General features: G+C 43.8%; 1 long non-coding RNA gene across 1 annotated transcript in view; it reads left to right on the top strand.

The window, feature by feature from the left end:
- Positions 1 to 9958, top strand: part of LOC121719037 — a 29981-nt gene extending 20023 nt beyond the window's left edge. The window contains exons 3-5 of the long non-coding RNA XR_006034094.1: positions 1407 to 1419; positions 3534 to 3536; positions 9892 to 9958. This is a non-coding gene — a long non-coding RNA (uncharacterized LOC121719037). The remainder of the gene's footprint in view (positions 1 to 1406; positions 1420 to 3533; positions 3537 to 9891) is intronic.
- The last annotated feature ends 6102 nt before the right edge of the window (positions 9959 to 16060 follow it).

The raw sequence follows: 16060 nt of genomic DNA, 5'->3' as shown, positions 1-16060 counted from the left end.
CATATATACTGACACGGACATCTTCGTTCGTTTTTGATTAAGTTTTGAAAAATAAAGTAACTAAAAGTTGACCCTTGTCCTCCTTTGTTCTGGTTATGGCCTTTGAGCCAGGCCGTAACATGGGGGCTCGTCGCAAAATCATAGTTTGAATTGGGTAAAAACATTTATTTTTCAACGTCGGGTTGCGTTGTAATTTCGCCGAAGTTTGGTGATCGCATTTTTGTGGAGGACAAAGAAGGGTCAATATTTTGTAGCATTTTCTTAATGTGTTTTTTTTTTTCCTGCATTGAGTAGCCTGAAATGTGCATTGGAATTTTTCAGCATATGGGTGAGTCCTTTACGTAACGTTACAGGTTGCTGAAGTTTTCTGCTCCCTGGTTAGGTTGGAGTTTCGCTGAGGGTGGCTTTGTTGTTTTTGTGTTCATCTCTGGGCTGAGGCTAGGTTTGGGGGTGAACAATTTGTTTATTCTTGAGCTGTCGGTATACTGGTGTATAAAAGAGCTCAGTCCTTGGGGGTGACATGAAGCCGTCAGGGGGTAAGTTAAATTAGTTTGGGTTTTTCGGTATAGTTAGCGGGGAGTTTGTAAGCTACCTGTGCCGTTCGTAGAGGGGTTATCTGTAGGCTGATTGGAGAAGCGCAGCTTGTATGTGTCTGATAGAAGGCCCGATATTGCGTGTGATGGAATAGGCCCGTAGTCTGTTTTCTTTGGTGTGGTGCTTTGTTTGGTAAATTGTTTGGCTTGTCTTGTTGGCTAGATTGTATAATGTCTTCCATTGATGATTTCATAACGGCTCCATCTGAGGAGTTGTTAAAACTGTATTCTAAGAAGCAATTGTGGGATATTGTAGCTGCGTATGAAATAGTTGGTTTGGACAAACGCTTGCGTAAAGATGAATTACTGGCAGCGTTGAAACAAGTGTTGGTAAATAAAAAAAATTTGCCGCAAGTTGTATTGCAACCGAGTGAGCCTTCTAAATGAGCTATTTCTTCTGAAGGTCTTTCGTTTGAAGAACGTAAAGTTATTATTGAGATGCAGCAGGCTCATGATCGGGAAATGGCAAAGCAGGCCAGTAATCATGAGGTCGAATTGGAAAAGCTGAGGGTGGCAGATATGGTACAGCAACGGGAGTTGGAAATGGAGAGATTAAAACACGCTCAACAATTGGAGGTAGAAAAGTTGGCACAGCACTATAAATTAGAAGTCGAACGTTTAAGATTAATTGGAGAAGGAAAAATAGCTCCTGACTATCCTGTGGGTAATCCAACTCGTTGATTTGATGTCATCGGTAATTTAAAGCTTCTGCCTAGATTTAATGAGCGAGATCCGGATGTTTTTTTCTCATTATTTGAAAGTATAGCGGATGAGTGTAGGTGGCCTGCCTCTGAGCAAGTGGTAATGTTGCAGAGTGTTTTCACAGGTAGGGCACAGGAGGCATACACTGCGTTGGCAATTGAGGATCGCAGGGATTATAACAAGGTAAAAACTGCGGTGCTAAAAGCTTTTGAGTTGGTTCCTGAATTTTACTGACAGCGATTCAGAACTTGGCGTAAGAGAGACAAGCAGTGCTATGTGGAGTTGGCTAGGGAACTCTCTTCCCATTTTGATCGTTGGTGTGCCTCATTAAATGTTAAGACGTTTGACGAATTGAGGGAGGTAATTGTTTTGGAACAATTTACAAAATGTCGTGCCTGACCGTATTGCCACCTACCTAAATGAGAATAAGGCCAAGACTATATCTGAGGCTGCAGTGTGGGCAGATGAGTTTAGCTTGACTCATAAGAGTTATCAGGGTGATTATCGTCTGAGTGCAGATTTTGGCTGAAGAGAGTATTCTGATGCGCAACGTCCGGGGAGATTTGATGTGCTGTCTCATTCAAGGGGTTAAAGAGTGCCGGCCGTACTAGAGGGGTTCCCGATAACTACGTCACTATGTCACTACTGCTTTGAAGAGGGTCACTGGAAGGGGGAGTGCCCTGTTCTTAGGCAAAAGTCTAGTAGATATGGACCGGACAATTCTCCAGCGTCTGCGTTGTTGGTTAGTACAGTGTGTGATGGGGTTTCTCAAAGTAGGCCTACTCAAGACATAACGCTGATGGCGAAAAATCCCGACGTGGGGGTGAAACAAGATTTTGCTCCATTTGTGACAGAGGGGTTTGTTTCTTTGTCGGGGAGTGAGGTGAAAACGCCTATAAAAATTTTGCGAGATACTGGAGCTTCTGAATCGTTCGTTCTCGAAGGTGTTTTGCCATTCTCTGACGAAACAAGTGCAGGGAGAAATGTGTTGATTCGAGGGATTGCTTTACAAACATTGTCTGTCCCGTTACACAAAATGTTTCTTCAGTCAGATTTGGTGAGTGGAGAGGTGATTGTTGGCATCCGTCCCTCTTTACCAGTGCTTGGGGTGCATATGATTCTGGGGAATAATTTAGCAGGTGGGCGTGTGTGGCGTGATGTACCACCACCCCCTGTTGTGTGTACGTCTCCATTATCGGATGACGAATTGGTTAAAACATTTCCTAATGTGTTTGAATCATGCGCGATCACTCGTGCGATGTCTCGCACTAAATCTGAGACTTCTTATGATAAGGAGCTTTCCAAGATTTGTGTACCTGATTGGTCAGTTTTATCATGTTCTCGATCTCCAGAGGAATGGCGCAACAGGGTGATTTGGATTTAAAGAGATTTTTTGACGTTGTTCTGACATCTGACGAGATAGCTTGTGCTACGAATGGTTATCTCGTTCACGACAAGCTACTATTTCGAAAGTGGTCTCCGCAAAGTGAACTAGGTGTGGGTGAGGCATTGATACAAGTAGTAGTTCCAACTCAGTTTCGGGAGGTAGTAATGAACACAGCCCATGGTAATATAGCCGGTCATTTTGGAGTAAGAAAAACTTATGACCGGATAATTCAGCATTTCTACTGGCCCAAGTTGAAAAAAGATATAGCACACTTTATCAAGACTTGCCATACATGCCAGGTGATTGGGAAACCTAATCAAGTTTTAAAACCAGCACCTTTAAGTCCAATTCCGGCAACAGCTCAGCCTTTTGACCATCTAATTATAGATTGCGTTGGCCCATTACCACCTTCGAAAGTCTGGTAATGAATATTTGTTGACTGTGATGTGCCAGGTTACCAGGTATCCAGCTGCATTCCCGTTGCGTAGAATCACCACTAAAGCAGTTGTTAAGGCACTTACACAGTTTATTTCTATTTTTGGAGTTCCCAAAATAGTGCAAAGTGATCGTGGAACAAATTTTTCTTCTAAGATGTTTATGGAGATATTGAAATGTCTAGGAATTAGGCAGAGTCAGTCTAGTGCGTATCATCCACAGAGCCAGGGAGCTCTGGAGCGCTTCCATCATCACTAAAGTCTCTTTTGCGCGCTTACTGTGTGGAGTTGAAGCGTGACTGGGAAGACGGCTTACCGTGGCTGATGTTAGCTGCTAGAGAAGTCACACAGGAGAGTTTGGGCTTTAGTCCTAACCAGTTGGTTTTTGGTCATAATGTACACTTGCAGTGCTCAAAGATGGTCTCAGGCAGGATGTGCCACCTAAGAGTCTCACCGAATATGTCAATGGCTTTCGGAGATGGAAAACTCGGAAAACTTGTTGCCTTTGCCCGGTTCTCCGTTCGGTGCTAAGTTTGCAGGGCCTTATACGATCACACGGAAAATGTTTGATCATAATTATGTTATCTCCACTCCTGATCGCTGGAAGTCCACACAGGTTTGCCACACAAATTTTTTAAAACCCTACTTTTTAAGAAACACTGAAAGTCCGTCTGAGTTTGTGGGTGGTGTTGCTACGGCCATGTCTGTGGTGTCTTCTTCTTCGGTGGCAGCGGAGATTGAGGAAAGCCCTGATATAACTGGTATGCAACCGCGCTTGAAAAATTCTGAGTCACTCCGTAATTTGGATTTGTTGTTGGGACATTTAGCTGTTTCAGAGAGAAAAGAATTGTCTAAAGTAATTGCTGATTTTCCTGTATTGTTTGAAGACACACCCTCTCGCACACATTTGATTGAGCATGATGTGGATGTAGGTGATGCGCTGCCCATCCGTCAAAATGTAAAAATGCTTTTAACAACTGCGCCCGTTCTGGCTGCGCCTCAATTTGATCAGCCGTTCGAAATACAAGTTGATGCGAGTCATGTCGGAGCAGGAGCCGTGCTTTTACAGACAGATACCGATGGCGTTATGCATCCAATTTGTTTCTTCTCCCGAAAATGTAATTGCCATCAAATGAACTATTCGGTGATTGAGAAGAAAACGCTTGCTTTGATTTGGTCTTTGCAACACTTCCACGTTTACGTCGGCAGTGGAGCTCCAGTTGTTGTCTACACAGACAACAATCCGCTAACTGTTTTGCATTCGTTACATAGTCCAAGTCAGCGTTTGATGAGGTGGATTATGTTTTTACAACCATACAATTTACACGTGAAACACATACGGGGTACTGACAATGTATTGGCAGATGCATTGTCACAAGCTCCAATATAAGATTAATGTACTGTTCCTTTGCTCATTTTGTTTCCTATAATGCTTGTTCTATTCTTCTGTTACTGCTCTTCCACCTTCTTAAATTGCTCTCGTAGGATCCCGATTGCTGGAGCTGGGTAGAGCTGTCGAGGAGGGATGAGGGTTCAGGTAAAAAGGGGATAAAAAGTAGCTTTGGGATTTTTGGGAGTACATTTAGTAGTTTTGATATTCAGCCTATCTTTGACATGTATCATTATTGATTTGTTTCTAGTTTAGTTTCGTTAATTTTGGGCCAAATTCTTGAAGAGGGGGGGTGTGACGTCCCTGCTCTGTCCGTCTGCTTGCTGCTGGTTGTCTGTCATTACAGGTATTGGCGGCGTGGGCGTGGCCAGCGCACCTGTCGTAACCTAACTGGCCTGTGCATAAAGGGGTTGTGGGGCTGCTGTTTTTTGGGCCTTCGTGGGCTTTGTTTGACGGCCTAGCTTTTCCTTTGTTTGTTTTTGCATCCACGCATTTCATTTCTCAGTCCATATCACACTCATGCACTTCGCCCACACACTGACTTCTTCATATATACTGACACGGACATCTTCGTTCGTTTTTGATTAAGTTTTGAAAAATAAAGTAACTAAAAGTTGACCCTTGTCCTCCTTTGTTCTGGTTATGGCCTTTGAGCCAGGCCGTAACAACAGCAAGTGTGTTTCATCATCAGTAAGCATTATGACTTTAAACAGCAAGTGTGCTTTATCATCAGTAAGCATTGCTTAACAACAGGCATGATATGGTTGCTTGTAGCAAGTTCATTACTGTGCAATCACAGCCCCTCATGTTTGTAGGAGTTCATTACTGTGTGTGTGTGTGTGTGTGTGTGTGTGCGATCACAGCCCCTCATGTTTGTAGGAGTTCATTACTCTGTGTGTGTGTGTATGTGTGTGTGCGCCTCTGTACACACAGTGGATGCTGGGAACTTCACTAAAGTACCAAGTGTGTGTGTGTGTCTGTGCGTGTCTGTGCGTGTCTGTGTGTGTATGTGTGTGTGTGTGTGTGTGTGTGTCTCTGTGTGTGTGTGTGTGTGTGTGTGTGTGTGCCTCTGTCCACACAGTGAATGCTGGGCACTTCACTAAAGTACCAAGTGTGTGTGTGTGTGTGTGTGTGTGTGTGTGTGTGTGTGCCTCTGTCCACACAGTGGATGCTAGGCACTTCACTAAAGTATCAAGCAGTCTACAGAGGATGCAATCTGCTCTGCCCTCCACCCAGCCCTCACCCACCTGGAAAAAAGAGACTCATATGTGAGATTGCTGTTTATAGACTTCAGTTCTGCATTCAACACCATAATACCACAACAACTCATCTGCAAACTTGACAAACTGGGACTCAGTACCTACCTCTGCAACTGGCTACTGGACTTCCTCTGTCAGAGGCCTCAAGTAGTACGTGTTGGCAACAATACCTCAAGCAGCATCACACTGAGCACAGGGGCCCCCCAAGGCTGCGTGCTCAGTCCGCTGCTCTTCACCCTGCTGACGCATGACTGCACTGCAACCTACAGCAACAATCACATAGTGAAATTTGCTGACGACACAACTCTGGTGGGTCTCATCACCAAGGGCGACGAGACTCAATACAGGTTGGAGGTCGACCATCTGACCACGTGGTGCAGGGACAACAACCTCCTGCTGAACGTCAGCAAGACCAAAGAGATTGTTGTTGACTTCCGGAGAGGTCACACCCAACACCTGCCACTGACCATCGACGGTGCTGTGGTGGAGAGAGCGAGCAGCACCAAATTCCTGGGGGTGCACATCAGTGAAGACCTCTCCTGGACCACCAACACTGCATCACTGGCGAAGAGAGCTCAGCGCCGCCTGTACTTCCTGCGGAAACTCAGGCGAGCAAGTGCTCCACCAGCCATCATGACCACATTCTACCGAGGCACCATTGAGAGCATCCTCTCCAGCTGTATCGCTGTGTGGGGCGGAAGCTGCACTGAATACAACAGGAAAGCCCTGCAGCGCATAGTGAACACAGCTGGAAGGATCATTGGTGCTTCACTCCCCTCCCTGAAGGACATTTACACCACCCACCTCACCCGCAAGGCGACCAAAATTGTGAGTGATGCAAGTCACCCCGCTCACAATCTGTTTGATCTACTGCCCTCTGGGAAGAGGTACAGAAGCCTGCGCTCCCGCACTACCAGACTCACCAACAGCTTCATACACCAAGCTGTAAGGATGCTGAACTCTCTCCCTCCTCTCCCCCCTCCACCCTCAGCTACATAACATCCTGGACATTGGACCCACAATGGCCGCCTGCACTACTCCACTTGCACACTTGCACACTTGTACACTTTACAACTTGGTGTTGTTGTCCTGAAAACACAACACTTCTGCTGCTTTACATAACTTGCACCACTATGCCACTTTCTTTATTACTTAGGTCAAACAGAACTACCCAAGCCTTTTATTGGCCTGACTTTGCACTAGTATTTTATTGACTGTCCATGCACAATTTCAACCAAATTTTGCTGCTCTTATTTTTTCATTATTATATGTGCCCTCTTATTTACTTATTTACTTACTTTTTTGTTTACTTGAATGTTATGTTTGTCTGTGGACTTAAATTGGTAAAATATGTCTTGTCTTCACCGTGGGATAGTGAGAAACGTAATTTCGATCTCTTTGTATGTCTGGAACATGTGAAGAAATTGACAATAAAGCTGACTTTGATTGTATAGCTTTGATTGTATAGCAATTCAATTAAATTGAAAAACACTTTATTTATGCCCAAGGGGCAATTTCCATAGTAGCATGGAGTAGAGTAGAATAATCAAAGATCCTAAATATCACTGTTTCAAATACATCAAAGAATAATAAATAGTAAATAGATGTACATGGGTCGGTACTGTACCAGAGTCCTGTGCATAGTTTGTGCATCCTCTTCTAGTTACAGTGCAGCGTAGGGCAGTGCTCACTGGACCACGCCAAGGGCAGTTGGGCTCATTTCTGGCTCTGACCCAGAGGAGGAGTCCCAGTGTAGGACAGGACGGAAGGACAGACAGTTAGTTGTGGTGGTTGTGGAGTTGAGAAGTTGGACAGCCGTGGGCACAAAAGTTGCTTTCCTCCTCTGTGTCCTGCAGGAGAGGCTGCGGAGCCGTCTTCCAGAGGGAAGCCACTCAAAGGAGGAGAACAGGGCATGTGAGGGCTCTTGGAGGATCTTGCCAGCCAACCTAATGTTCTGTTGCTCACATAGTGAGGAGAGCTTTCTAAGGGGAGAGCCAATGATCTTGGAGCAGACCTTAACGGCTCTTTGAAGTGGCCCTCGCTTGGAGAGGCTAATAGAGTGGACCCAACAAGTGAAAGAGAAAGTCATGGTGCTCTCCATAAAGGAATAGTACAATAGAGTTCCTATGTGTTTACTAAGCCCAAATGAGTTGAACTTTCTCAGGAGATACTTCTGCTGCTGACATTTCTTAAGAATGTCCTCTGTGTTGGACTTCCAGGAGTGCAGGGAGTTCTCCAATCATGTGCCCAAATAGCTGCATTCCACCACTAATTCTACTGCTTCCCCAGTGTAGTGCTCATAGCTGCTTCTGCTGTCCTTTGTGTGCTGGAAAAAGTCACTAGCATGTCCTTAGTTTTGTGTCCAGTGTCCCCATGATGTGCTTTTGAATGACCCTCTCCATTGCCTTCATCACAAGGGAAGTGAGGGCTATTGGTCTCAGGTGCTTCAGGACATTGATGGTGTTTTTCTTTGCTATGGGCACCACTGGAGAATATGTCCACATCTGTGGGACACTGTCCAGAGAGCTTTGGAACAGGAGCTGAAACACATCTGCTAGCTGCTCCGCACAGTCCTTGAGGGTACGAGCGCTGATGTTGTCAGGCCCAGGTGCATAGTTGTGTTTAGTCCTCTTGAGAGAGCTCACCACCTCCTCTCTACGTATCCAGAGGGAAGATTGCCCACATTTCAGTGATGACACCATGGCATCTATCTGATTGGCGTTATTGATTTCCAATCTAGAATAAAAGCAGTTGAGATCATTGGAGAGGGCGGCTGGGCTGATGTTGGGGACCTGTATGAGTTTGTGGGTGGTGGGGACAGTGTTTACTGCAGCCATGTTCTGAAGGCCTTGCCAAGCTGAGCGGAGATTTGCTTGAGGAAAAGTGTGGTGTCAAATTAAAATTAACTGATTCAAACTCAGAAGAATTGTGACAGAGCAACAGGATACTGCAGAAGGTGTAGCTTTAATCCAATACAGAGCATAGGTTCATGAAGCCAGCTGCTTCTGACTTTCTGTACATAGTTCTTATACCCTTCTTTCTCATGTCATCACTTGTTTGTGTGAACTCAGAATAGAAAATATCTCCTGTGTCATCTTTTGCCACATTAGGCAGGACATACAGTATACAGTATTTTCCTTCTAATAACCTCTGACCCTGCTGAACAGCCGCTTAGGATGACCAGTGTCTCTAGGCATCCATGTCTTTATAATTAACTCCTGGCCCTCAAGCATGTGTATGCCTTAGCTATAATTACTGTTTCACCACATGGACCTCAGACATCAGAATATCTTTTCATACAACTACTACATAATAATAAGAATATATTTTCATAAAGCTACATAACTAAATAAAACCACCACAAAAGATTGCTCCACCTTCTCTTTGTAACTGAGTTTGGCAAGTTTAATGGCCCGTTTCACCTCCCTGTTGACTTCCTGTTATTCAGCTTCAGAGCCGGAGAAAAACATTCTTTTTCTTGTTTCAAATGTGCTTAGAGCTGCAGTTGGCAAGTCTGACAGATTGAGGGGACTTAGCCAAAATGTTGAATGTTTACAACTCTCATGCCCCTCCCCCACTACCACTGAGCACCCTCTCATCGAGTTTGTGCTCGCCAGTGTGCACCAGACTGGACCAGACTGTGATTGACAGTCAGATCTCACACAGCCCTGCTCTGATTGGACCAGAAGAACCAGGAGCTGTGGATTTTTGTAAAACAAATAACAGGCTCTATGTTGAGGTAGAAGTGCGGGTTTTTTTCTAACCCCGGTTAATTTATGTTGTTCTGTCGGAGCATGGTGTCGACTTGCCAACTGCAGCTTTAATGATGCACAATGTACTATATTCAAAGTATGTACACACTGTTTTAGAAAACAACAATTTACAAGAACAAACATACTAAAACCCATAGATTCATCTGAATTTATTCATTAATCATATAATAATATAATTTCAATATAATTACATTGTACAAAACCTGACATGTTCACTTGTGGCTTCTCTTCTCTTCACACACACACACACACACACACATACACACACACACACACTTTTAACAACAGTATCCTTATAGTTACATATATAAGGGAGCAATTAAAAATCCTAATAAAGACGTATTGTACAACAGGTGATAGATGTTAATACAGTGTCCACCCCAGTCCAGTCCACATGTCCATATGGTTTCATACATGACAGAACAATACCAAATAGATACAACAGATCCTGACATTCACACAATGTCCACCCCAGTCCAAATGTCCATCTGTGCACATGTTGGAGAGTGACTGGTCCTCCTCTGTCTGCAGAGTCCATGCTGCATGCTGTCAATCATCTCTGGCTGATCAGGACACGCCTCTATTCTCCATTCATCTCACTGCTGAGCTCCACTCAGGAAGAGGCCGTTTCCTGTGTGCTGCTGGTGTGTGTGTGTGTGTGTGTGTGTGTGTGTGTGTGTGTGTGTGTGTGTGTTGCTGGTGTGTGAGTGTGTGTGTGTGTGTGTGTGTGTCTGTGTGTGCATGTGTTGCTGGTGTGTGTGTGTGTGTGTGTGTGTGTGTGTGTGTGTGTGTTTTTTCATGCATAATCAGATGTTCACAGCATTTTCTACAGGTTGAGAGAGGAATTGCTGCAGTACATTGACTAAGGATGGTCTATTTTACTGTTATGATGTAGAATAACTCCACACTAGTGGTAATGCAGGTTTGCATGGCCCCATAAATTGATGCTGTTTACAAAGAGCCCCTCATGATTCTAATGAAGAATCTAATCAGAATGCAAAGACAATTGCAGTCAAAATACAGAACTTTTACTGTGCAAATTTCACAAACATCTTGTATAAAAAAGTAGTGCAACTTGCAATAATTATACTGAAAATTATACAATTTAAAATAAAACATCTTTGCTAATATGCTTACTCTGTCAAATAGGCCTATCAGAAACATGCCTTATTGTTATTGTGTGGTTTACATGACGTTAGTGGTAGGCTAACGTTAACTTCATGTGGATGTCTTGTTAGCCTGCTTCGGTTCGGTTCGCTAGGCAAAACATTAACAAAAAAGTTCGTTTTGGTTTACTGATGACAGTCAGGATCATTTCTAACTAGCCAGCTAGTATAGCTCAGTGCATGTCTATAACATGCTTTACTTGCTACCTGGATAATTTCAGCGAATATTCTTAAGGTGAGATGAATGATAAGAACATTAAACTTCACTGTGTTCGGTGGGTTGCTAACTAACTACATCACCTACTAGCCAGCTAGTTACAGCTGTTGAACAATCTCAATAGAATTTTTGTGACGGTAAATCCCTTTCAATGCAGTATCCCTTAACGTTTTTCCTTAACTAAAGAAACAATTTAAGGTATTCTGTGCAACACCCTTAAATAAACCCCCTACAAAGGGTCCCCGTTAAAAATTGACACTTCATTCACGATAATGGTGATTCACGCAGCTGGGTGACATGTAAGTACAACTGCAGCCGCTTGGGGGCAGCATAGTCCGCTGTGGCGTTCAACGGTCGAACCGTACGGCGCATTCGACAGCAAGGGCTGTGATTGGCCGAGTTTTCAGTGCGTTTCTCTGTTTTTAGCAGCCCCTGCAACATGCTAATCCACTGTAGCCTAAACTTTGTACATAATGTTAAACATAGTTTTGGATTCAGTGGCAAGATTTCTTGATTGTATAGTGCCTGTCTCTCAGTAATGTTTTAAAATGAGAGCTTCGTCAGCTGGCAGTAGGCTACTTTGTCGGTAGTCATGAGAAGTTCGCTTGCTAACAGAACATAAAAATGCTGCCCAGAAACCTCGTGAATAGTTCTGACACTAACGAGGTTGAAATATAACAGTAATGTTAACAAAATGACAGCATTCATATGACAAAGGAAAACGAATCCGGTCACTCAAGACTGTGCCGCAGCCGTGGGGCAGAAGACGCTTGGTGGCCGTCCACAACGTTATAAACTTAACCTAAATAGTCGGCTGCTGTAAGCTACAATCGGATTTTATTGTATACCCCTGTTGTCTCAATGATGATAACATCTCATTTCCGACTATATTTCAAAGTGTGCCGTTCATTTGCATTATTAACATAACATCGTATTTTGTCATTTTTGGCGAAGACATGCATTCCGTTAGGGATATTGAACATATTTAACATTCTCTAACCATCGTGATTTCGAATTGGTGCAGTCGTCAGCACAAAAAATCATTTTATTCTTTTGCTCTTTTGCATTGCTCTATGCTGTTCTATGGTGCTTTCTGCCTCTTGGTTGCGCACGCATGTTTTCGTGACGTTTCATAGAAATCCATATATAATGAGCGCATAAAACGACTTGTTGACGTTTTGGGACATTAATCTACATGTAGGCTACGTTAAGCTTTAAGGATTGTATGTCCTTAATTTATTTATATAGGCCTATTTAGGCTACTTGCGCAAACCCTGGATACTTTTATTGCCACACAACAATATTGGTGGTATTTGTTACATTAGCTTCAAAAGGCACCGCTTCAGAAAGCTGCACTGCTTGTGAAAGAAGGGGGTGGGGGAGGGGAGCTTGCAGCCAAGTGTCGGAAAAATGCATAGCCTACAACACAGAACTCTCGCATTAGTCACTGACAGTAGACACGCTTCCAGCCTAATGACTTTCACACATTTTGAATGATTTACAGTATGCCTATACATTAGCGCTCCACGTGTAGAGACTGTGCAGAATACAATGTGTGAATGATGCTCAATGATTTGCCAATAGCCTATAATAGTCTTCTGCTGGGTTGCATGTACTGTATAGCCTAGTTTTACTGTACATTTTTTCAGCCTTTATTGGTTAAATGACCATTTTTATTACGAAAATATTTCTTAACTTCAAAAACACAGTGTCTAAAACTCGGTGTCATTCAGACTCAACCCTCTTGACGTTTGGTGATTAATTGACAGCTGTTTTGGGACACGTTAAACTTTCTTTATAATGAGCGCATAAAACGACTTGTTGTTTGGGACATTAAGCTACGTTAAGCTTTTTCACGTTAAGAATTGTATGTCCTTAATTTATTTATATATTTAGGCTACTTGCGCAAACCCTGGATACTTTTATTGCCACACAACAATATTGGTGGTATTTGTTACATTAGCTTCAAAAGGCACCGCTTCAGAAAGCTGCACTGCTTGTGAAAGAAGGGGGTGGGGGAGGGGAGCTTGCAGCCAAGTGTCGGAAAAATGCATAGCCTACAACACAGAACCCGCTTCTCGCACTAGTCACTGACAGTAGACACGCTTCCAGCCTAATGACTTTCACACATTTTGCAGAGAAAGCTCGAGTAGCCGAGAGAGACGCCGAGAATGATCGGTTGAAAGCGGAGGTCAAAAACCTCAAACGAGAGCTTCAACAACTCCGAGAGACCAGCCACTTGGAGAGCCACAGAGACATTTTACAGGAGATGAGAGCTGGAATCGGAGAACTTCAGGCGACGCTACGTGAGCAGAGAAGTTATTCGACGCCTGAGAGACCAATCCCCAGGTGCACCTCGACACCAGCTCCAGAAACGTCCTCCTTGCAGATGTCTCCATTGGCCCTCTCCGTCACACTCAACGACAGCATCCAAGTTCCTAGTCAACACGCAGACGTGACCTTGCGTGATGTTGGTCCCGAAGACCACGCTAAGATTCACCAACAGAGCTACGGCCAAGTGGGCAGATACGGATGCCTGCTCTTCAGGTCCATCGTCACAGAGGAACACTATAAAGCCTGGAGCAAAACCACCAACTGGGATGGAGCGAAGGGCAAGCGAGCACTGCCGCAAAATGTGAAAAACTTTGTGGTCTCAACACTACAGCAAGTTCCCTGCTATGGGGAGGAGTGAACTGAAGGACTGCATCAATAAGATCAACGAATTCCTCCGCACAACACGCAGATCTTCCCAGGGATTCAACGTGCTTTAAATTTAGACTGTAGAATGTAGACTGTTCATTATTTCAATAAATACGTTTTCTCTGAAGCACTTTCCCGACTTCGTCTTTCTATAGGCTAAGCATATCATGGAGATAGAGTAGAAAACTGGATTTAACTAAACAAATGTAACTAAGTAAACTGATTGTTTACTCTACAGTAGGCTATGTTCCCCCTCTCAGGCTGTACAGTAGGCCTATTGAAAGTAGGCTAATGAGCTCAATAGACACGTTAGCGCTTCCATTAGGAAACTTTAGTTGCAGACTTTCACAACTGATTGTTTAGCCTACAGTAGCCTACTGTAGGCCTACTCTACAGTAGCCTAGGCTATAGGTTATGTTCCCCCTCTCAGGCTAGTAGTAGCCTGAGAGGAGAGAGCAGCCTCAGTAGGCTTATTGAAAGTAGACTAATGAGCTTAGACACATTAGCGCTTCCAGCCTAATGACTTTCACACATGAATGATTTACAGTAGACACATTAGCGCTCCACGCAGTGGCGTAACTAGGCCTAGTAGGTGCAGCAAGTGCAGTCGCACCAGGGCCTGTGACCTCCGTCGCTACCCCCGCAATGCAGTTGCTGGAAAATTCTATACCGGTCCTTTCTGACTACCTGCGTGCCTTTGACCAGGCCAAGGCTACAGCACAGACACTCGCAAATAAATGGGGGTTCAGAGTACATTTGAAAATGTTAGAGCACGGAGAGTGAAGCGTCACTTTGACGAACTATCGGAAGATACATCGGAAAACGCTTAACCGATGCTTCAAAGTGCAGGTATTTAATGCAACTCTGGACATCATAATCAGTCAGCTGAAAAGATGTGCAAGCATGCGGGAAACTTGTTATGTGGTTAAGTCTTTACGTCCTATGATCCTTCAACTCGCAGGTGATGATGAACTGCTTGAAAAGGCAGTACGTTTGTCAGACCATTATAGCATGGACATTGCACCGACATTCCCAACACAACTCCTCTCATTTAGGTCTTGCTTTAAAGCAGAGATTTCACAGAAGTCATCTATTTTTCAACTTGCCAAAAGGCTGGTGGTAGATTATGACAGTGTAACATCCACATTCGGGGAAGTGTGTACTGCTCTCATGTTGTTTCTACATTGCCTGTGACTGTGGCAACAGCTGAGCGATCTTTTTCCAAATGTTCAACAATTGCTGGTGTACAGGCTATAATCAATTAGCTAAATCATTTGTCCAGCTGTTTAAACATTTTTTCGTGTTACATTCAAACGCAAAAGGTGCTTTGATATCTTTTTTGTTTAAACGTCGGCAAGCAGGCATGCTGCGGTTGCAATGAATGAGGATAATTGGTTTTATCTGCGGTGTTATTTTTTGCATTTTGAATATGACTCGCTCCAGCACGTCTACTTTTTTGCACGGTGCTTTCTTAAAGGAGCTGCACCATCTTACAACAATTGCATCTACATTTTCATATTAGAATGTTTTGTCAAGTGTAAGCTTAAACTACCGTGATCAAATTAAGTTTCCGTGCCCCCGCTGAAAGTCTCTTATGCTCTTATCGTTACACTATCAAATCTATAAGTAACCGTGACAAATAGGGTATAAGATATATAAACTCACGCTATTGTATTATCATATATGTTTGGTAATGGCTCAGCTTTCTCTGATTGTTCTACTGACTTGGAAACTGCATCATGGAAGCAGTAAGTCAAGTCGCATCAAAAATAGTAGTGGCAGAACTCCAAAGTGACACCTTGTGGTTGTTTGTGTCAACTGCAGTTTGTGCCATTTCTGCTGAGAAAATGGGGATCGTGATTCCTGAAGGAACCCGTCCAAACTTAACGGGGACCCACTGTACCTAAGGAGAAATTAAGCCTTAAGGGTCATACTTCTTCAGGGGAAAACTTAAGGTGTTTTGTGTTTACCCTCACTATGCCTCAAATACACCGGTATGGCGGTATATTAAAAATTCATATCATAACGAAAATATACAGCGGTATACCGCCCAGCACTACCAGCTGGTTCTCTGTCGCATCATCTGCATTTCGTCGGCTGCCATCATGAATTTGTTCTCCCTCCCTTCTTCTGACCTCCGTCATCCCTCCATCTTCATCCCTTCTTCTGACCTGACCTCCGTCATCCCTCCATCTCCCTCCCTTCTTCTGACCTGACCTACACCATCCCTCCATCTTCATCTGTTCGCTGGCCGTCTCGCTCTTCCTATCAAGAGAGTGATATATATATATAGAGAGTGAGAGAGGGAGGGAGAGAACGAGAGGGAAAGGGATACAGGATGGCCATTAAACAAAGTGTGCATCTAAAACACATTTACTGTTGAAAAATGCATGAGAAAACCCAGACTTGGATGCATGGCCAAACAGAATCAACCCAGAG

The sequence above is a fragment of the Alosa sapidissima genome, chromosome 9 (assembly GCF_018492685.1).
Source record: "Alosa sapidissima isolate fAloSap1 chromosome 9, fAloSap1.pri, whole genome shotgun sequence".
Classification (NCBI taxonomy): Eukaryota; Metazoa; Chordata; class Actinopteri; order Clupeiformes; family Clupeidae; genus Alosa; species Alosa sapidissima.
Note: the sequence above shows the minus strand (reverse complement) of the source record. Positions and strands in the feature narration are given on the sequence as shown.